The sequence below is a fragment of the Callospermophilus lateralis genome, chromosome 3, assembly GCF_048772815.1.
Source record: "Callospermophilus lateralis isolate mCalLat2 chromosome 3, mCalLat2.hap1, whole genome shotgun sequence".
NCBI classification, from domain to species: Eukaryota; Metazoa; Chordata; class Mammalia; order Rodentia; family Sciuridae; genus Callospermophilus; species Callospermophilus lateralis.
The window spans coordinates 133752386-133760049 of NC_135307.1; positions in this window are offsets into that span (position 1 = coordinate 133752386).

Consider the following 7664-nt stretch of genomic DNA (forward strand, 5'->3'; position numbering starts at 1 on the left):
TGTCCTGTCATGAGAGCTTGAATGGAAAGGGGAAGTTTCCAGGGACCAAGTGTATCAGGGTTTTCTATAGGAACAGAATCAGCAGGAAGTATCATTATAAAAGGGGGACTTATTAGGTTGGCTTATGTAGCCAGAAGCTGGATAGTTCACATGGTCGTCTGCAGGCTGGAGAGCTGGAAAAACCAGTAGCTGTGCAGTCCAAGAGGCTGAAGCCCCAGAACAAGAGGGATCCACAGTGCTACCCTAGGCTGAGATGAAGCCTTCTGGAGAATCATCAGAGTCCGATTTGGAAGATGAAGAAGCGAGAGTCTGATATCCTCAGACAATCATAGCAGCCAGCAAAAAACTGCTCAAGAAGAATTGAGCTAGCATCTGCTACTGCTGCCTTTTTCTTGCAACTTTATTCCATCCAAGTTTCATTCTATTGGTCAGTGCTGCCCACACTTAGGGAGGGTCTCCATTTTAGTTGGCTATCTCACATGCCAATCATTCCTAGACACATCCTCATTGACACAACCATAACCCTGTTAATCCTTGGCATTTCTTAGTTCAATCAAATTGACAATTCAAATTAACCATTACACCAGGGTTCTACCTCTTTTTTCCCCCACACCTTAGTTTAGTCATAGTGGATCTAGCAAGGCTCTGGTGAATGTTCTTCATTATAATGAGTTTATGGTTATCTGGACCGGATCAAGCTGGTCTGGAGCTTCTCCCATTGGAAGTATGTAATAACTTGGTGGTCAGCAGCTGGGAACATGTGGTTGTCAGCATCCAGGCTTTAACTTTTTTGGGGGGCAGGGGGTGGGGGGATACTGGGGATTGAACACAGGGGCACTCAACCACTGAGTCACATCCCCAGCCCTATTTTGTATTTTATTTAGAGACAGGGTCTCACTGAGTTGTTTAGGGCCTTGCTAAATTGCTGAGGCTGATTTTTGAGCTAGTGATCCTCCTGCTTCAGCCTACCAACCTGCTGGATTACAGGCGTGCACCACCATGCCCGGTTGCTATTTGTATTCTTGATGACTACCATTCTGATGTGTGAGATGGAATCTCAGTGTAGTTTTTCCCTAATTGCTAATGATGTTGAGCATTTTTTTCATATATTTGTTGGCCATTTGTACTTTTTTTTTTTTTGAGAAGAGTCTGTTTAATTCATTTGCCTACTTATTAATTGGGTTATTTGATTTTGGGGTATAGTTTTTTTAGCTCTTTATGTATTCTAGATATTAATCCTTGTCAAAAGAATAACTCGGAGCCAGGTTGTGGCTCAGTGGTAGAACGCTCACCTAGCATGCATGAGGTACTGAGTTTGATCCCGGCACCACATAAAAATACAAAACAAATAAAATAAAGGTATTGTGTCCATTAAAAAAAAAAAAAAGAAAAAAAGAATAGCAAAGATTTTCTCCCCTTCTATGGGTTCTCTCTTCACATCCCTAATTGTTTTCTTTGCTGTGCAGAAGCTTTTTAATTTGATGCTGTCTCATTTATTAATTCTTTGGCATTATTTCCTGAGCATTAGGGATCTATTGAGAAAGTTGTTGTCTATGCTTAAAAGCTGAAATGTTGACCCTATGTGTTTCTTTCTTTCTTCTTTTTTTTTTTTTTTTTTCTACCAGGGATTGAACCCGGGGTGCTTAATCGCTGAGCTACATCCCCAGTCCTTTTTTATATTTTATTGAGAGACAGGGTCTTGCTACGTTGTTTAGGACATTGCTAAATTGTTGAGGCTGGCTTTGAGCCTGCTGCAATCCTCATACCTCAGCCTCCTGAGCCACTGGGATTATAGGCGTGGCCACCGCATCTGGCTTGAATCCACATTTTCTTCTAGGAGTTGCATAGTTCCTGGTCTAATTCTGAGGTCAATGATCTATTTTGAGTTGATTTTTTTTTGCGCAGGGTGAGAGATAAAGGTCTGGTTTCATTTTCTACATATGGATAATTGGTAGTTATCCCAGCATCATTTGTTAAAAAGACTGTCTTTTCTCCAAAGATGTTTTTGGCACTTTGTCAAGGATCATATGACTATGTCTGAGTTGTGTGTTTTCTATTTTGTACCATTGGTCTATGTGTCTGTTTTTATGCCAGTACCATACAGTTTTGTTACTATGGCCATGTAATATAATTTGAAGTCAATTATTGTGATACCTCCAGCATTACTTTTTTTTTTTTGGCTTAAAAATTGCTTTGGCTCTTCGGGGTCTTTTATTCTTCCAAATGAAGTTTAGCACTGTTTTTTTTTTCTAGTTCTATGAAAATGTCAGTGATATTTTGATGAAGATTGCATTGAATCTGTGTTTTAATCAGCTATTTTGCTGCTTTGATTAAAAGACCCAACCAGGCCCGGTGTAGTGGTCTGTGATCCCAGCCACTCAAGAGGCTGAGACAGGAGGATCTGGAGTTCAAAGCCAGCCTCAGCAATAGCGAGGCGCTAAGCAACTCTGTGAGACCCTGTCTCCAAATAAAATATAAAATAGGACTGGGGATGGATGTGGCTCAGTGGCCGAATGTGCCTGGGTTCAATCCCTGGTACCCACCTACCCTCAAAAAAAGACCCAACCAGAACAATTGTAGAAGAGGAAAAGTTTATTTAGGGGCTCACAATTTCAGAGGTCCTAAGGCAGTCAGTTGTAGGGTTGGTATGAGGGAGTGGTGAGTCTCAGAAATGCGCTAGGGCGGGAAAGCAAGATTTTTCTTAAAATGGCAGCTGTCACTTAAGATGGCCAAGATGCTAAGCAAGGACCTTATAGAGGGTCAGGAAACTGAACAGGTGGGCATGGCTACATTCAAGGACTAAGCCTGGGAAGGACATATTTGTGGGCAGCAGAGCATGTGAGACATGTGGAAGGTTGACTCCCTTAGAATTCTTGGGAGGCTCCTGAGATCCAGATTAGCATCTGCTGGACCCTAGTGGTATGTTGGTCTAATCTCTCCAGAGCAGATACCATCCAGCAAAGTCCCTAAGGTCTGATTAGCCTTAGACTTAATCCCCTCTTAGAATTCGGCAGCATCCCCACCCTGGGAGTGCATTGATCTGGTATGTCCTGACAAAACTTCAACCAATGGCACTATGGATTCTGTCCTACCTTATACTGGTGAGAAGTAAAGTGAAAGGCTATTTCACCCAGCTTCAGTTTTAGGCCACTCCAGTTGGCAGCTTGGTGAGCACACAAAAATAAAAGGGCTGGGGTTGCAGTAGAGGCTCAGTGGCAGAGCGCTTGCCTGGCATGTATGAGGCCCTGGGTTCAATTCTCAGCACCACATATAAATAAATGAATAAAATAAAAGATCTATTGACAACTAAAAAATAGTTTTAAAAAAAAGAAAAAGAAAAGGGCTAACAACACCCAGCCCTTGTTCTCTTGTGCTCTCTCAGTACATCTTGAAAGAAGGACAGTTGGGCACAGGTGATGATGTTTTTGAGCACCTCAGTGGAGACAATTCTTTCATTTTTCATTAAGAATCTTTTTCCCATCTCTGGGTGCTGTGGCACATGCCTGTAATCCTAGCCACCAGGAGGCTGATGCAAGAGGATCACAAGTTCCAGGCCAGCCTTAGCAACGTAGTAAGGCTCTGAATGTGAGATTGTTTCTCAAAATAAAAAGAGCTAGGAATCTGGCTAGTAGTAAAGCACCTCTGGGTTCAATTCAATCCCTAGTACCAAAACAAACAACAAAAGGTTTTCTTTTTTTTGTTTTTAAGAAATGTTCACATTTCTTTCTCATTTTTAGCTCTCTGTGTGTGTATGTGTGTGTGTGTGTGTGTGGTGCTGGGGATTGCACTTAGGGTCTCTTGTATGCTAGGCAAGTTGTCTACCATTGATCTACTTCCCCAGCCCTTTATTTTTAAACAATTGTTATTGTTCCTTGTCTTTTGGAGGGTTAGGGTTTTTAGTTTGATTTTTTTCCCTCTTGTTTCTCTCCTTCTCCAACAGCCAAATTCTCTTGTTCTCTCTCCCTTCACGTCTTTTTTCTCCTTCTTCTTTAGCCATCACTTGCTACATCTTTTGCTTTATTTACATTTTGAACATTCTAAACTTTCTTTTACCTTCCTACCACATTTTCTTTTAATGAAATGCATTTTTACCATTTTCATGTTGTTTCTGTTATTAGAATGGTTGATGGCATAGTTGACACCTGCTGTTTAATGCCAGATCTAATTCATGGCTATTTACCATTTCTTCTGTTGGCAGTTGCTGACCCCACCTTTCCTGTTCCTGTGGTAACTAATGTTGTAGATGTCACAGTAGGCACTAGTCTCTATTTTAATGCTGTATATTGTTTGCTTCAGTTGTTGCTATTCTTTGTTTCCCCCTTTTCTGTGAGGTGTAAAAAGACTGCTGCTGAACTAAACTGAGCCAGGCATACTTGGGCCACACACAAACTACCCACACTCAAACTTCAGCAATACTTTAATACAAAGAAGAGACAGCTTTTTCACTGCTGTGATCAAAAGGCCCAGCAAGAACAAATTAGAGGAAAAGTTTATTTTGGGGTTCACGGTTTCAGAGATCTGTCCATAGATGGCTGACTCCATCCCTTAGGGCTTGAGAGGAGGCAGAACATCATGGTGGAAGTGTGTGGCAGAGGAAAGCAGCTGTGGACATGGTACCAGGAAGCAGAGAAAGAGAGAGCTCGTCTCCCCATGACAAATATAAATCCCAAAGTCATGCCCCAATGACTTACCTCCTCCAGCCACACTCTACCTGCCTACAGTTACCACTCAGTTAATCCCTTTCAGGGAAATAATTTACTGATTGGCTTAAAGCTCAAATAACCCAATCATTTCACTCCTAAGAAAGTTTAGGGTTAATGTTATTATCTTACACATGAGCTTCTGGGGGACATCTCATACCTAAACCATAACAAATCCCAAACTAGTGACTAAGCCTAAAGTAGGAATGGCTAGGGGAGCTATCAAGTCCCACTCTCAAGTCCCACTCATGCATACCCACTCTTAGAGAAAAAAAAATAGAAACGCTGTGGATACTATATCTATGAAGGATCTCAATCTACATCACTCTAAGACAGTTTAGCAAGAGTCTGTGGCCTAAAAATGCCCACAAATGAGAGAAAGTGAAACCTATCCCAATAGATACATACAACACAGGAATAAAAGAAATGGGGGTAAAGAACAAGGTAACACAATGCCTTCTAGAGTTCATAATTCACCTGCAATTGAGTCCAAAGATATTGAAGTGGATGAAATACTTGATAAAGAATTTAAAAGAATAGTCAGGCATGGTGGTACATGCCTGTAATCCAGCAGCTTGGGAGGCTGAGCCAGGAAGACTGTAAGCTCAAAGTCAGCCTCAGCAATAGCAAGTTACTAAGCAACTCAGTAAGACCCTGTCTTTAAAAAATTAAAAAGAATTATTCCAAGAGAACAACTGAATGAATTAAGGTAGTCAGTACAGAATATGAATGAGATATTCAATAAGGAGACAGATAATGAAAAACAACTGAACGAAAATCTTAAAAAATGAAAGACTCAATAAATAAAACAAAATGTTCAGTTGAAAGTCTAAAAGAATAGATCATGCTGAAGATAGAACCTCAGAGCTGGAAGACAAAGTGGCCAACATTGAACATTCAGACAGTATTAAAAGAAAATAAGTAACCATAAGTAGAATATTTAAGAACGCTGGAATGACATTAAGAGACCAAATTTAAGAATCGCTGAAATTGAGGAGGGTTGTGAGATAAGGTTAATGTTATTGGTAAACTTTTTAAGGAAATAATAACAGAAAATATTCCAATAAGAATTAAATAGACATTCAGATACAGCAGGCATTTAGAACCCTAAATAGACAAGACCAAAAAAGAACCTCTCCAAGAGAGATAATTAAAATGGCTAACACACAGAGCAAGGATAGAATTTCAAGACTCAAGATAAAAACATCAGAGTCAAGCCAATCAGAATTACTTCTGATATCTCAACACAAACTTTAAAATCCAGAAGGGCTTGGAACACATCACCATCAACAGTTATAATAACTGCAACAATATGGTGAGAGCAGGAGTTAAATAAACCAAATAGTTCTAAAAGATGGTAAAAATACATTTCATTGATTTCATCATACTCTAGTCAGAATGGCAATGATCAAGAATACAAGTAACAATAAATGTTGGTAAGGATGTGGGAAAAGGGTATACCCATATGTTGCTGGTGGGACTGCAAATTGGTCCAACCACTCTGGAGATTCCTTAAAAAACTAAGAAGGGAACTACCATTTGACCCAGTTATTCCACTCCTCGATATATATCCAAAGTTAAAATCAGCCATACTACAGTGACGCAGCCACATCAATGTTTGTAGCAGTTCAATTCACAATAGCTAAGCTATGGAACCAACCTAGGTGTCCTTTAACAGATGAATGGATAAAGAAAATGTTATCGCAATGCAAAATTACTCAGCCATAAAAAAATGATTTTCTGACATTTGCTGGTAAATGGATGGATCTGGAGACTATCATGCTAAGTGAAATAAAAGCCAAGCCCAAAACAACCAAAGGTCGAATACTCTCTGATATGTGGATGCTAACATACAAAGGGATAGTAGAAGGGGAAGAACAGAAGTTAAGTGGATTAGACAAAGGGGAATGAAAAGAAGGGAGTGGGAACAGAAGTAGGAAAGACAGTGGAATGAATCTGACATAACTTTCCTATGTACATATATGAATATACCTCAGTGAATCTCCACATAATGTATAACCACAAGACTGGGATCCTAATTAGAGTAAGATATAGTCCATGTTTGTATAAATGTCAAAATATATTCTGCCATGCATAACTAAAAAAAAAAAAAACACCAGATTTCATTAAGAGAAAGAAAATGTGGTAGGAAAGTAAGTTTAGAATGTTCAAAATGGAAACAGAAATAAAGCAGAAAATATCCAAGAAAATAATTGTCAACAAAAATAGCTACATACGAGGCTGGGGATGAGGCTCAAGCGGTAACACGCTTGCCTGGCATGCGCGGGGTGCTGGGTTTGATCCTCAGCACCACATAAAAATAAAGATGTTGTGTCCACCGAAAACTAAAAAATAAATATTAAAAAAAAATAGCTACATCCAGCAAAACTATCCTTCAGAACTAAAGAAATAAAATCTTCCAAGATAAGCAGAAACTAAAAGAATTCATAACTACTAACCCAGCACTACTAATACTATGCACAGAAGAAATAAAAACATGGGGTTGGGGGTGGGGGATAGATGTCATGAAGATCAGTAGAAGAAAGGGACCAGTGAAGTGAGGGAGGGAAAAGGGAAACACTAAGGAATAATATTGTCTAAAGTAGTTATATTATGTGTAACAAGTCTCATTATTATGTACAACCATAATGCACCAATAAAATATGGGGGAAAATTTTTAAAAGTAAAAACAGCTGGAAATATAATTCAGTGATAAAGCACCCCTGGTTCAATCCCCAGTACCAAAAATAAACAAATGTGTGTGATGGACTAATTAATGTGATGAAGGTAATTTCAAGGCAACACAATCAAGGTTCAATTTGTGGCATAGGCTTTGCCGGCAGATCTATAGTATCAGGAGCAAAAAAGTGGAGCATAAAGATTTGAAACACTTGCAATGTGGCCAGAGAGTGCTGTTTCAAGTTATAATCAAGGAGGTTACACCTGCAGCAAGCAGAACCAGCT